The sequence below is a fragment of the Herpailurus yagouaroundi genome, unplaced genomic scaffold (genome assembly GCF_014898765.1).
Source record: "Herpailurus yagouaroundi ecotype Mexico unplaced genomic scaffold, PumYag 159, whole genome shotgun sequence".
In the NCBI taxonomy this organism is placed as follows: domain Eukaryota; kingdom Metazoa; phylum Chordata; class Mammalia; order Carnivora; family Felidae; genus Herpailurus; species Herpailurus yagouaroundi.
In genome coordinates, this window is record NW_024412400.1 from 75,812,387 (window position 1) to 75,828,186 (window position 15,800).

The 15,800-nt window shown below is 40.6% G+C and overlaps 1 protein-coding gene across 6 annotated transcripts in view; it reads left to right on the forward strand.

Moving 5' to 3' along the window:
* Positions 1–262: 262 nt before the first annotated feature.
* Positions 263–15,800, forward strand: part of KLHL24 (kelch like family member 24) — a 45,593-nt gene continuing 30,055 nt past the window's right edge. Inside the window, exons 1-3 of one of the 6 annotated variants that reach the window (XM_040480889.1) lie at positions 264–433; positions 7,973–8,101; positions 10,359–10,421. The gene's annotated coding sequence lies outside the window, so the exon portion shown is untranslated. Of the gene's footprint in view, positions 597–7,972; positions 8,102–10,358; positions 10,422–14,741; positions 15,741–15,800 lie in introns of those variants that run through there. The other 5 variants (XM_040480890.1, XM_040480891.1, XM_040480893.1 and 2 more) reach the window with 5 other exon arrangements.

The window sequence follows — 15,800 nt, forward strand, 5'->3', positions numbered from 1 at the left end:
GCAATAAACAAATGACTCGGGGTTTCTCACTAGGCTCCTAACACGGATGGATTTCCTTAACCCGTTTCTACCTAAAACAAAGTGTTTCCGAATTAGCACCCTTAGATTGCTAATTGGGTCTCCTCACATTTGGCACCGACCCCCCCCCCCCCCCGCACCCATAGCGGGAAACCCTAGTGGCCCGGAAGGCGCCCCAGGAGTGGGAACTACATATCCCAGGGTGCCCCAGGGCGGGGGGCACCCACTCGGATTGGCCAGGGGTCGGTGACGCTCAGTGTTTTGGCCCGGACGGTCACATGTTTCCTTTGTTGTGAGCTACAGCAGACACTGGTGGCTGGAGGGGGACGCCGGCGCTGGGGAGAGCGCTGCGCCGCGGGCCGCTGAGGGAACGCAGGGGCCGCCGCTGCTGGCCGTTTCCAGCCTTCGTCGAGAGGTACCAGGGTTGACAGCTCCGGACTAGCCGAAAGGCGACGAACCGGCCAGAGCCGGGAGCGGAGGGGCGGCCGAGGTCGCGACCACTGGGGTGTCTGCAGAAGGAAGCCAGCGTTGGCCGGCGTCACGGAGCCAGACGTGGGGTTGAGGGGAGATTGAGGCTGGTATTGCAGGGCCTCTGTCTGGGGTGCAGCGTCTCCAGGGCACCCTGGGCGGGGGGGGGGGGGGGGGTTGGTCTTCAATCCCGGCACTGTAACGGCAGCCCTGAAGGGAGGGCACCTCCTACCCTCCCGGAACCGCGGCGCTGCTGGCGCGCCCCGCCGGGGGCGGGTTGGGAGGAGCATGGCCGCCCGGGCTGGGGGTAGCAGGTGTGGGTCACCCCTTCGCCTCGAGGGCAGGAGCAGCTGGCGGACAGGGCTGGGCAGATGGGCCCCGCATGTTGCTGATGGGCTTTGAACGAGGCGCTGCTCTTTTTCAATCGAAAGAAGCACCGAGAATGAGAAGGTCTCAAGTCAAGTCTTTTCGTTTGGTGGGGGCCACCGTTGGTCCTGTTGGGGAGGACTGACGGGGTCAAGGTGGGTCCCAGGGCAACGGGCCAGAGAAGCCCCATTAAAGCGGTTACGAAATGTGCTCGGCACTGTCACCTGACCGTTACCCCCGCCCCCACCCCCACCCCCCGCGAGCCTTTGTTTACCACGGATGGCGGCTGAGCCAGCGCCGGGAACCCAGCCCTGGAGCGACTGTCCCCGGGGAGTCGGGGCGGGCGGGGGCGCCGGCGTTCAGCCCGCAGAGTCCCCGCCTAACCTCCCCACCTTCCTACCAGTCCAGGACTCGGTTTCTTAATTTGGTTCCTAATGTCCCCGCCCCCCAAGTTCTGGACACTTGGGGCTCTTGACTGTTATCACAGCTGGGATTGGGCGCCGGCGGCTGCCTGCAGGCGGGACGACTGGGCGAGTTCCGAGTGTTTATTGGCGGTTGTCCTGTCGCTGTGCCCAAGCAGCACTTCCCCGCCCCCTTGAAGGTGATCTGGAGGACGCGCGGGAGCGCGCGCTCTCGGCTTCGGTGCTCCTGCGGCCCTTTTGGAGTTAGCGGCGCGCGTTCCCGCGCGGAAGGACTGGAGCGAGAGACCCAGCCCTCCCGGCGGTCACGACTGTCCCTCGGTGACCGCCGCAGCTTCTGCCAGAGCCTTAGGCAGTTCTGGGACTGCAGAGGACGGCAGCGCGGGCGCCCTTGGAGGACCGGAAAATTAGCCCTATTTAACTAGTGTCGCCTTATTACCGAGATGGTGGGAAGGAAATCCTTATGTGAATTTGTCCTTGCTGATTCTGTAAACAACGTATGAGTAGCTAAATAAGGACCATAACGCCATATTTTAGGATGCCTCACTCACCCCTGAGGCAGTGACTGTTCACAGTTGATTTTAGTGATTAATCACTTGCTTTCAAGCAGCTTTTTAAAAATTACTTTTTAGTATTTACAGCTACAGCTTTTTAGGTCCACCAGCCGAGCTTGATTTCTATTAGGAATGTAAAATAGATTTAAAATCTACCCGGTATAGACTAAGATTAAAATTAGAATTCTACTTAAAATAAATAAATAAATGATAGCTTAGGGGTATCGTTCTAAAAGTTAAGCGCCTTGTATACCCCGGCGCTTAGATTGTTTTCCTTGTTTAGAGGACTGTGGCACACTCCTATATTTATCTCCATTGTAATTAAAAATTTTGAGTGAATTACAAATATGTTGTTTTAAAATTGTAAATTTAGGGGCGCCTGGGTGGCTCAGTGGATTAAGACTCTGACTTTTGAGTTTGGCTCAGGTCATGATCTCATGTTTGGAGAGATCTAGCCCTCCTTGGGAGGGACACCACGGAGCCTGCTTTGGACTCTCTCTCTCTCCCTCTTTCTCTTGCCCCCCCCCAAATAAACATTAAAAAGTGTAAATTAAGATGACAATAATAAAATCTCCAAGAACAGTCACGTTAGCCACAGTGTATTATAGATGCGGTTTGCCTAATTTCATGAATAGGGTACTTGAGTTTTATCATGTTTTCTTTTCCTGTAAGTTTATAGGAATTCACCCAAGAATAATGCATTTCTATAGGAGGTAAATTGAGTTCCCTGGCTGAAGCAGAAATTGAATATGAACAGTTCTCATTTGTTATGCATTCTTAATATATTTTTAAAATTCAAGTGGAGATGGCTACACCAGAAGGGCAGCTTCTGAAATCCCACACTCCTCATCACTTGTGCATTGAGGGCATTTAACGTATCTAAGTACAAAATGCAATCTTTAAATCAGCATTCAAAAGCTTGCATATCTAGACAAAACCTGTGACTTATACCTGAACAGAAAAAAGAAATATTCTGAGTTAGGGCTATAAGCTTTAATTTAAACTTTCTTGACTTCTGTTCAAGTTGCTAAAACCTTAATCCTTTTTCAGAAAACTTTCTTTTAACTTCTTTGTTTTTCTGCCATTTCATTAAAACCCAAAGGTCAAGCCTATGACAAATAAATACTATTAAGTGACTGCAGTTATTTTTGTATATACTTTTACCTAGAAATTTGGGACATCCTTTTTCAATAAGTATTTAGGTATGGACTGTATACTGAAAAATGTAAATAAAATAGCCTCATAAGTGTATCCATATAAATATATGAAAAATACGTTTTGTATGATTCTGATTGTGTTGTGATTAAAACAAAATGTGGCCACCTGACAACTATTGACATTTTAAAACCCTTATTCTTTATCCTGTTAAAAACAATACCTGGGGTTCATGGGTGGCTCAGTCAGTTAAGTGTCTGACTCTTGCTTTTAGCTCGGGTCATGATCTCACGGTTCATGAGTTAGACGCCCGCCCCCCCCCCCACACACACATAGAGCTCTGTGCTGACTGCAGGAGACCTGCTTGGGATTCTCTCTCTCTCTCTCTCTCTCTCGCTCTCGCTCTCGCTCTCGCTCTCGCTCTCTCTCTTTCTCTCTCTCTCTACCCCTCCCCTACTCTCATGCTCTCTCTCAAAGTAAATAAAGTTAAAAACAAACAAAAAACACAATACTGACTTTAATTGATGGGTTTGTCACTGTAAATTCATCACCCAAGGGCTTATAATTTTTCAGCATTTGGCACATCCTAAAGTCTACCAACTTGATGTTTAAAAGTGATTAGGCAGGGCACCTGGGTGGCGCAGTCGGTTAAGCGTCCGACTTCAGCCAGGTCACGATCTCGCGGTCCAGGAGTTCGAGCCCCGCATCAGGCTCTGGGCTGATGGCTCAGAGCCTGGAGCCTGTTTCTGATTCTGTGTCTCCCTCTCTCTCTGCCCCTCCCCCGTTCATGCTCTGTCTCTCTCTGTCGCAAAAATAAATAAACGTTGAAAAAAAAAATTTTTTAATAAAAATTAAAAAAATAAAAATAAAAAAAAATAAAAGTGATTAGGCTTTGTACTCAATAGTTTCTAAAACTTATTCTGTAAATAATTTGTGTCACCACTAAGGTAAATAAAAGTCACTAACTTACAAGTACTTTTATACATAGAGAAGTTGCTTGAAATACTGGATCTCAAACCTGTTTGAGTGGCAGAGCAGCAGGTAGGGTCCTTGCAGATTTAATTTGATTTTAAAATAAAATCATGCATTAAATACCTAAAAGAAACATGTTAGGGTAAAACCAAATGACATTAAGTTTACATGTTAAGTCTAGTGAGAAGCATGAGTAGGCTCAATAAGGCAGCTTGATAGCAGGTGTGATTTTACATATATATACACGTATATATATACGTATATAAGTATATGTATGCATACTTATATACGTATATATATACACATACGTATATATATACGTGTATATATACACATACGTATATATATATACGTATATATATACACATATACGTATATGTATACACATATACATACTTGTATATATATATACACATACGTATATATATATAAACTGGAACTCATGAACTGTGAGATCATGACCTAAGTCAAAGTTGGACACTTAAAGGCCTGAGCCACCCAGGCGCCCTAGGTGTGATGTTTGATAATTAGCATTTTTTTTTCCTTTGTGGGTTGGGAAATATTAGTAACCAAAAGTTTTAAGGCAAGGGAGAAAAACACTGAATGGAGAAATCTGATTTTTTTGTTCTGTGATTTGAGAGAAGAGGGTATTCTTTTTTAATTATAGAACTATATTGTTAAGTCTGACACATTAAGCACTGCTAAAGTTTTCATCATTAGATACCTCTTAGTTTGTTTCTCTCATTAATCAAAGTCAGAACATATTGACCATTTGAATTCTAGTAAACAAGGGATAATCCCTAATTGCTATAAACCTAGAGAAAAATTTAAGTGTTAGTTGGTTTCTGGTGTCTTATGGTGGGTAAATGTGTTCTTGATGGTTCCATTAAGAAATTAGAAACGCTAGGGGTACCTGGGTGGCTCAGTTGGTTAGGCTTCAGCTCTTGATTTTGGCTCATGTCATGATCTCATCATTTCTGTGTTCAAGCCCTGCATCGGGCTCTGAACTGATGGCACGGAGCCTGCTTAAGATTCTCTTTCTCTCTCCCTCTCTCTCTGCCCCTCTCCCACTTGCATGCACTCTCTCTCTCTCAAAATAAATAAATAAACTTTAAGGGGCGCCTGTGTGGCTCAGTCAATTAAGCATCTGACGCTTGATTTTGGCTCAGGATGTGATCTCACAGTTTTGGAGTTTGAGGCCTGTGTGGGGCTCTGCACTGGATGTACAGCCTGCTTGGGGTTCTTTCTCTCTTCCTGTCTCTCTCAAATAAATACACTTTAATAAATAAATAAATAAATAAATAAATAAATAAATAAATAAATAAACTTTAAAAGAATAAAAAGAAATTAGAAATGTTGAAAATAATATATTGTTTATTTACTATTTCTTGAATTATTTTTCATTCAGTTATGTAAAATAAACCCTTTATCCTCCTCTCAGGGGAAAAAAAAGAAAGAAAGAAAAAATAATATTTTTAAGACTGGGCTTTAAATACTGGATTTGTAAAAGTTGGTTTAGGAACCACTCACTGCTCCAAGAGTAAAGCTTTAAATTAAAATTTCGAGAGTGTAAATTTATAGTTTTAACAAGTCATTGAATAGAATGGTTCAAATAGGGGCGCGTGGGTGGCGCAGTCGGTTAAGCGTCCGACTTCAGCCAGGTCACGATCTCGCGGTCCGTGAGTTCGAGCCCCGCGACGGGCTCTGGGCTGATGGCTCAGAGCCTGGAGCCTGTTTCCGATTCTGTGTCTCCCTCTCTCTCTGCCCCTCCCCCGTTCATGCTCTGTCTCTCTCTGTCCCAAAAATAAATAAACGTTGGAAAAAAAAAAAAAAAGAATGGTTCAAATAAATAAGCTTTTAAGAAAATAGGGTGAAAATATTTGAAATTTATAAAAAGTATACGGTTGGTTTTTTTTTAAGTTTATTTATTTGGAGAGAAAGAGAGGGAGAGCACACAGGAGTGGGGGGTGGGCAGAGAGAGAGAGAAAGAGAGAGTCCCAGGCAGACCCAGAGCCACAAACAGGGAGATCATGACCTGAGCCGAAATCAAGAGTCTGACACTTAGCTGACTGAGCCACCTAGGTGTCCCTCTAGTCATTTTTAAATAATGGATTTACTATGTTGCACTTTTCTGGCTTTCCTTTTTTTTTTTTTTAATAATTTTTTATTTTTTTTTATTTTAAAAAAAAATTTTTTTTCAACGTTTATTTATTTTTGGGAGAGAGACAGAGCATGAACGGGGGAGGGGCAGAGAGAGCGGGAGACACAGAATCGGAAACAGGCTCCAGGCTCCGAGCCATCAGCCCAGAGCCTGACGCGGGGCTCGAGCTCACGGACCATGAGATCGTGACCTGGCTGAAGTCGGACGCTTAACCGACTGCACCACCCAGGCGCCCCAATAATTTTTTATTTTTAAATTTACATCCAAGTTAGTATATAGTGCAACAATAATTTCAGGAGTAGATTCCTTAATGCCCCTTACCCATTTAGCCCATCCCCCTCCAACAACCCTCTGTTCTCTATATTTAAGAGTCTTTTATGTTTTGTCTCCCTCCCTGTTTTTGTATTATTTTTGCTTCCCTTCCCTTATGTTCATCTGTTTTGTATCTTAAAGTCCTCATATAAGTGAAGTCATATGATATTTGTCTTTCTCTGACTAATCTTGCTTAGCATAATACCCTCTAGTTCCATCCACGTAGTTGCAAATGGCAAGATTTCATTATTTTTGATTGCCGAGTAATACTCCATTGTATATATATACCACATCTTTATCCATTCATCCATCAGTGGACATTTGGGCTCTTTCCATACTTTGATTATTGTTGATAGTTCTGCTATAAACATTGGGGTGCATGTGCCCCTTCAAAACAGCACACCTGTATCCCTTGGATGAATACTTAGTAGTGCAATTGCTGGGTCCTAGGATAGTTCTATTTTTAATTTTTTAGGAACTTTCATACTGTTTTCCAGAGTGGCTGCACCAGTTTGCATTCCCACCAGCAGTGCAAAAGAGATCCTCTTTCTCCACATCCTCGCCAACATCTGTTGTTGCCTGAGTTGTTTATGTTAGCCATTCTGACAGGTGTGAGGTGGTAGCTCATTGTAGTTTTGATTTGTATTTCCCTGATGATGAGTGATGTTGAGCATTTTTTTCAGGTGTCGGTTGGCCATCTGGATGTCTTCTTTGGAGAAGTGTCTATTCATGTCTTGCCCATTTCTTCACTGGATTATTTGTTTTTTGGGTGTTGAGTTTGATAAGTTCTCTATAGATTTTGGATACTAACCCTTTATCTGATATGTCATTTGCAAATATCTTCTCCCATTACGTCGGTTGCCTTTTAGTTTTGCTGATTGTTTCCTTCACTGTGCAGAAGCTTTTTATTTTTGCTTTTGTTTCCCTTGCCTCCAGAGCTGTGTTGAGTAAAAGTTGCCATGGCCAAGGTCAAAGACGTTTTTGCCTGCTTTCTCCTGGAGGATTTTGATGGCTTCCTGTGTACATTTAGGTCTTCCATCCATTTTGAGTTTATTTTTGTGTATGGTGTAAGAAAGTGGTCCAGGTTCATTTTTCTGCATGTCGCTGTCCAGTTTTCCCAGCACCACTTGCTGAAGAGACTGTCTTTATTCCATTGGATATTCTTTCCTGCTTTGCCAAGGATTAGTTGGCCATACGTTTGTGGGTCTATTTTTGGGTTCTCTATTCTGTTCCATTGATCTGAGTGTTTGTTTTTGTGCTAAGCTTTCCTTCTTTGGATTTACTTTGTAACTTTATATATCTTTAAAGATAAACCTCTTCTTTTTAGTCTTCTGGTTGTCTCTGCTGTGTTTTTCTTCACTCAAAGTTAAATTTGAGAAAATGGAGTAGTGTAGAGCATAGTATGTGGCAAGTCAGTACTGCTAGTTGTAGAGACCACATTAGTGAAAATATTGGTTTCCTTTACTATTTGGTATTTATTAGTCTTTAAAGCTCCTCGTTAATCCACACTATCTTTAAGACTGATAGTAATTTCTTTCTTTGTATAGGATTCCTGCATTCTAAAGGAAAATTAAGCTTGGTTGCAGCATAGCCACACTCTAGATCAACTGTGATATTGTAGCTCCTCTCGACTTTACATTGGCCTCCTCTGTCCCTTGCCCTTACTTATTAGGGTGGTAAGTATTACTTTAAAACTCTGCTCAAAATGCCCTAGTGAATTGCCTTGTGATTCTACTCCTTAAGGTAATAATTGTAGACCAGATCAGTCATGAGAAAAATCTATTCCAATTTGTACCTGTGTTTTCTGCTGGTGAAACACTGAAAATTTGAATCTATTTTAATGTCAGTCTTAGAGTTCTTTTTTGTTGTTGTTTTACTTACTTACTTAATTAATTAAAGTAATCTCTACACCCAAGGTGGAGTTCAAATTCACAACCCCGAGATCCAGAGTTACATGCTGTACTGACTGAGCCAGCCAGGGACCACAACCCTGCAGAGTCTTAAACTGGATCTCAATTCAATATTTGCAACTCAAGTGCCAGACAGAGAGTAAGCGCTCAGAAACCTTTCTCCATTTGACCCAAATCCCAACATTGGCTCAGGATCTTATTGTCCATTGGGAAAAAACATTTAACTTAGCTAGGATTAATGATCCCCTAATTTGACCAAGTTGAAATAGTTTTTACCAAGGGTACACACAAGTTAGACTAATTTCTGGGAGTAAGGAAACTTCAAAATAACATTCACTTCACAATCACAACATAATCAGGCATAGAGGTGTGTGTGTGTGTGTGTGTGTGTGTGTGTGTGTGTGTGTGTCTGTGTGTATAAATCAACAGTCCATTTCTTCATTTTCATGATCAACTTTTGTTATTTGCCTAAAGTTGTTAAGACTTTACAAGTTCTGTTTGTAGATATCTGGGCAAGAGACCAGAACCACTTGTATTTAAATAATATTCCTGGGGCGCCTGGGTGGCGCAGTCGGTTAAGCGTCCGGCTTCAGCCAGGTCACGATCTCGCGGTCCGTGAGTTCGAGCCCCACGTCAGGCTCTGGGCTGATGGCTCGGAGCCTGCAGCCTGTTTCCGATTCTGTGTCTCCCTCTCTCTCTGCCCCTCCCCCGTTCATGCTCTGTCTCTCTCTGTCCCAAAAATAAATAAAAACGTTGAAAAAAAATTAAAAAAAAAAATAATAATAATATTCCTATTCCGTGCACAGTTCAAGGTTCCAGTATTTTCTCTTAAGAGAAAATTCCTCTCCTCCCTCACTTCCACCAAAAAAAAAAAAAAAAAGAATTGTGCTGAATTAGTTGGTTTCCACAGGTACTAAGTTTATAAGGTTTAACAAAGCAGAAAAAATATGTATTTCTGTATTAAAAGATATTAAAATAATTATTTGAGTTTCTGTCTGGATAATCTAGATAACTAAGGATTAAAAACTAAAATTTTTTTCCTGAATTACCATAAATTTTCTGATTTTCTCAAATTGATGCCATAGTTTTATATTACATAATGACTAAACTGTCAATTTTTGGGTTTTTAAAAAAATTTTTTTAATGTTAATTTATCTTAAAGACAGGGAGACAGAGCACAAGCGAGGGAGGGGCAGAGAGAGAGGGAGACACAGAATCCAAAGCAGGCTCCAGGCTCCGAGCTGTCAGTACAGAGCCTGACACGGGGCTTAAACTCATGAACCTTGAAATAATGACCTGAGCTGAAGTCAGATACTCAACTGACTAAGCCATTCAGGTACCCCTAAACTGTCAATTTTTCTAATATTGATAGACCAACTCTATTATTTACTGGCCCCAAACTCAGATGAAACATCAATTACCAGACACTCTTCAAATATCCATTGCAGAATTATCACAGGATATATATTTTTGTCATCTCAGTGCCACCAGTTAGCTTGCTGTTGACACAAATATTTTACTCATCTTTCAAGAAACTTTACTCCAAGATAATATTGTCAAGTAAGGAAGCTGATAAATAAGGAAACTAATGCATATGTAAAATAGCACAAAATTATTAATTTGTTTTAGGGAATTGTTGTTCAGTAATGATTTTCTATGCAAAACTTTTAAACTGTGCGAAAGTCAGAAACTGAAATCTAAAAACTGTTTCAATATATTTGTTTTTTTTTTATTTTTTTAATGTTTTATTCTTGAGAGAGAGAGAGGGACAGAGCATGAGCGAGGGAGGGGCAGAGAGAGAGCAGGACACAGAATCTGAAGCAGGCTCCAGGCTCTGAGCTGTCAGCACAGAGCCCAACGCAGGGCTTGAACCCACAAGCGGTGAGATCATGACCTGAGCCCAAGTCAGATGTTCAACCAATTGAGCCACCCAGGCACCCCTCAATATATTTGTAAATAATGCCAACTATGCATGATGTGATTAGTATCTTATTTATAAATTGCTGTTCTCTGTTTATTTTAGGTGTGGAAATTAAAATAACACAAGTATTTTTACCGGGGCTTTGATCAAGCAAATGCTCAAAAGGTATTATATTTATAGTATTTATAAACTCCTAAACATTGCTATTAGAGAATCTAAGCCATTTTTCTTTCTTTAACCAGGGACTACTTAGGCCAATCAGAGTAATGGTGAACAAATTATATCTATTCTCAAGATCAAAGGAAGGCAGTGTCACAGTCATTTCTGTTAACAAATAAAGTATTTATCTACTTGTTTCAGCTCCTCCCTGATATCCTTAGCCCCTCTTCTAATTTTTCTCTAGTCTTACAAATACTAAAATAAGTTATCTCCCCTCATGTTTCTTGACATAGGCCAAAAACATAATTTTAAATCTACCTAGCAATCAGGAGCTAGGTCTACAACATGCATGAGTTCTACAGTTGGAAATAAAACCCTAAAGTACCTTTAGTTATTTTTCTTTTTAAGTTTATTTGTTTATTTATTTTGAGAGAGTGTGAGAGAGTGAGCAGGGGAGGAGCAGGGAGAGAAGTGAGAGAGAATCCTAAGCAGGCTCTGCATCACCAGCATGAAACCCAACATGGGACTTGAACTTATGAACCCTGAGATCATGACCTGAGCTGAAACCAAGAATTGGGCTCTTAACCGACTAAGCCACCCAAGTGCCCCAATGCTAGAGTACCTTTAACCAGAAGAATCTTTTTTTTTTTTTTCACCATTTATTTATTTTTGGGACAGAGAGAGACAGAGCATGAACGGGTGAGGTGCCGGGTCCAATGGATACACATAATCGGAAGCAGGCTCCAGGCTCTGAGCCATCAGCCCAGAGCCTGACGCGGGGCTCGAACTCACGGACCACGAGATCGTGACCTGGCTGAAGTCGGACGCTTAACCGACTGTGCCACCCAGGCGCCCCAACCAGAAGAATCTTTATGTTAAGAAAAGTCTCTCAAGTGTAGCATCAGGAATAAAGACCCTGAAGAAATGAGGGAGAGAAAGAAAGGGATCTAGCTTTTCTAGACAAATCCTGTGACTCTGGCAGTCAGTTGCTGACTTGGCAGTCTGATCACCCTTGTATTCACTACCTTTATCTAGATAAAACTTCGTGTCATTATATTCCTTTGGAACAAACATCTTTCCCTCTTATTTTATCTAGAGATGCTTATTTTTTTTCTAATGTTTATTTATTTTTGAGAAAGAAAGCATGTGAGCTGGGGAGGGACAGGCGGGTGGGGGTGGGGCAGAAGATCCAAAGCAGGCTCCGCCCCAACAGCAGTGAGCCCCATGTGGGGCTCGAGCTCACTAACCCTGAGATCATGACCTGAGCAGAAGTCAGACGCTCAACTGACTGAGCCGCCCAGGTGCCCTGCGATGCTTATTTAGTTGCTTGCTCTTTCCTGAAAGGAATGAGGATGCTTTGATATTTGCTCAGTTTTTAGAATTCAGTCTGTAATTTATGTTTTGTTTGCTTGATTGTGTATGAATTCATTTATTATATCACTTATTATAAATCTTGAACCTATATTAGATACTCTACTTTGAGATGTGATTAAATGTAACTTTACATTTTTAACCATTACTAGTTAAAATAAAACACTTTGTGTAAAATGGGAAAACAAAAGCTATTAAAGTATACCTGGAAGCCCAAAAGATTCACTTTGAAATGCATCTCATATTTTTAAGACCCCTGTGTAAATTATTTACCCTGTCATCAATAGGAAGAATTTATATTTTGTGTTGTGCAGACTGGTTAATGGGAGACTTTCTCAGAAAGTCTAGAGAAAATGAAGATGTGCAAAAAGCCAGGCCAAAGCTTCTTGGAAGCAAACAGCTCAGATCTGTGAGATAGTCTCTCTTACAAAGCAGTAAAAAGTATCTTTTTGCTGCTGAATACTTTGTAATAGCAGGTGATTTTATAGCTGTTCTAATACGGGATTTTCAGTTTTACCTTGCGTGGAAGCAGTGGAAGACCTCTTGTCAGTCAACAGTCAAGGAACCAGCTATAAGAATAAGAGGCAGAAAATAGCATAAGAAAACAAACCCTTCTTAACTCCTGTAACATCAGCCTTATATTAATACTTAACTCACTCAATCTACTATCCCTAAATTTATCAGATACAGATACCAGTTAACAAATACCAGATACAGTATGATTACTAGATACAGAAAGCAGAGTATCTTTTCATTTTTCTTACTTGTCCCTTTTAGCCAAAAGGAAATTCTTAGTTCTTACAGTGTGTTATTTTGTTTTGCATTTTGTTTGCATTCTGTTGCATTGTTTTTATATTCATTTAAAGATTGAGAGAACAAAAATGTAGAACAGAAAAGGCATAAAGTCCAAGATTTTTGTTGTCGTGGATGCCAGTCATTATATCACCAGTCAAAAACAATAGTTTGTGAATTTTTTGAATCTGAAATGCAATAAGAATTTAAACTAAGTAAGCAAATTTATAGACAAATTTTTGATTTGGGAAGATTAAAATAAGTTATATTCCATATCGTATTTATGTTTATCATAATTGAATGGTTATCACTTGTGATATTACATGCTTTGAACTTTTTTCAGTTTCAACAACAAAAAATTGGCATTCAGGCACAGTAGTGATCTCTCATCTATGGGAGATAGGTTTCTGTGTATTGAACCAATACTGAGATAATTTCAGATTAAAAGCATATTCGAGATATGTGCTACTGTCCATTTGGAAGTGACTATATGTATTATAAGTGAATTTTTCAACTTTAACCCATGTATATGTACATGGGTTCGTGGATGGCACACACATGTGTGGGCAGCCATAACCCAAGAAGTTGCGTGACCTGCAAGGAGACAAACGTGAACTCTCTAGTCAGGAAAGTCTCAAAAGAGATAGAAGAAACCTTTCCCTGTTTTTTTTGGTTCTTGATTATACATTTTAAAACTGATAATAAAATATTTTAAGCCTATGTAATTTTATTCATTTAGGTATTAGAATTAACAAAATGAAGATTTTATTCTTAGGCAAATCTGTTACCTGAAACCTCCAAAGCATAATGAGATTTCAGTTCAAAAGCTAGCTTTCTTGGACTATAACATGTGGGTAAACTAATATTCTCTCAAATTTAAGAAAAGCTAATTTTACTGACTAAATATCTGGTATTTGACATTGCTCCAAAAACCAGTTAGTCATAAACATTCTCTCAGGTTTATTTTTACTTGTTTATTTAAGTAGGCCTTCTAGGGGCGCCTGGGTGGCTTGGTCGGTTAAGCGTCCGACTTCAGCTCAGGTCATGATCTCACGGTCCGTGAGTTCGAGCCCTGCGTCGGGCTCTGTGCTGACAGCTCAGAGCATGGAGCCTGTTTCAGATTCTGTGTCTCCCTCTCTCTCTGCTCCTTCCTTGTTCATGCTCTGTCTCTCTCTGTCTCAAAAATAAATAAACGTTAAAAAAAAATTTTTTTTTAAAAAGTAGGCCTTCTACATCAGTTTCTATGGCTATAACTGTTTCATTACATTACAAACTTTGTTACACAGTTAGAAAATAAATTGCATGTATATTTGAATACTTAAAATTTTGTTTGTTCGTTTGTTTTTCAACTTAGAAGTGAGGGTAAAGTTTATCCCTATCAGTCTTTCACTTACTTTGTAAATAGCTCTTGCCTATTTAGAAAAATCTGTCTCAATCCTGTATATAAAGTCCTAAGGCTATAAAACAACTTTTTGTTAATTGTAGTAACAACCTCATAGGGTTGTTAGGAGGATTACATTAAATCTGTATGAAGAATTTAGAAAGTGCCAGGCACATGGCAAGCAGTTTAAAAAAAAGATTAGTGTTGTTGTTCTGTTTTGTTTTTTAATGCATACAAAGAAATATAGCTCCCGTGGTATTGTCAAACCAGTTAATAGACCATTATTACATAGGTTTGGCTCTTACTTGTTCCTACAGCCTAACCTGATAGAGTTCAAAGAACTTCCTCAGTTTTTGCCAGAATTCTTAGAGGGGACCAAAATGGCCCTTCTTCAGTTGTTTTATGACTTTTAAAATCCACACAATCTACATGAACACAGCAGGGATTTCCCTATCAGCTTACTGCTTCTGAATCCCCACCTGCTGATCCCAAATGAAAATAGTTACTCACATCTTTATTCCATTTGACTGATAAAACTGCTTGAATTTTTTCTGACTTTCCCTGCAAAATTGGGAGATGAAGAGAGGAGTGTTTTGAAAAGATTCTGTACTTGGGGTGCCTGGGTGGCTCAGTTGGTTAAGCGTCCGACTTCGGCTCAGGTCATGATCTCACGGTCCGTGAGTTCGAGCCCCACGTCGGGCTCTGTGCTGACAGCTCAGAGCCTGGGGCCTGTTTCAGATTCTGTGTCTCCCTCTCTCTCTGCCCCTCCCCTGTTCATGCTCTGTCTCTCTCTGTCTCAAAAATAAACGTTAAAAAAAAATTAAAAAAAAAAAAAGAAAGAAAAGATTCTGTACATGCAAACGTTTAGGTGTCCTTCAAATGTTGTTATAACCAGGTACTTTTTCCTAACAATCAGAATAGCCTGGCATACATCTGCCCAGGGAAAACTCTATCATCTGGACTTCAGGAAGATTAAATGCTAATTTATATGAAGAGGTAAAAAACATTCCCATTGTAAGTGGGAACTGTGCTGTCTGTACCAGTGTAGCATCATATTGCCTAGGCTCCCTTATTATTTATCTTTGTGTGAATATGTGTTGTCTCAACTATATTTAAAATAAAAACTTCAACAGCAATATCTAGTAATACCTTTAGATCTTTGAAAACCATAGGTGTAGCACAGTATCCTGACAAAGGTGGGCACACAGTAAGTATTTGTTGATGATAATAGACATGGAACTGACAGAATTAAATAAACTCAGTGAGTGAGTTGATGAAAGTTGGAAGCATCTAGTGAATATTGTAACTGGGATATGTGGGTCATTAGAGTGATGGAGAAAAGAAAGCAAATAGAATAAGAATATGAAAAAGAATGGAATAGATGAGTTGCTTCTTGATTTTGATATTTCATATTTTCTTGGTTATGTCACATGATTTTAAAAATGGGGTACAATTTAATACGTGATGGGGTATATAAAATACAGTCCTAAATTAAGATTGTTAAATCTCAAGTCTCGACTTTATTTGTGGCTTGTGAATGTAGGATGGCATTTCATTTTGGGGGTTATCTCTGATGTTCTTAAGCCTTCTTTATGATGCCATAGTTAGGTCTGGATGTCTGACTGTTGAAATATTTCAGAAATAAGCTGGGACCGTTAGAAGGAATTCTGTATGATGGGGTGCCTGGGTGGCTCATTCAGTTGAGCGTCTGCATCTTGATTTAGGCTCAGATCATGATCCCAGGGTGGAGGTATTGAGTCCTATGTCAGGCTCCATGCTGAGTGAGTAGCCTGCCTAGGATTCTCTCTCTCTCTCTCTCTCTCTCTCTCTCTCTCTCTCTG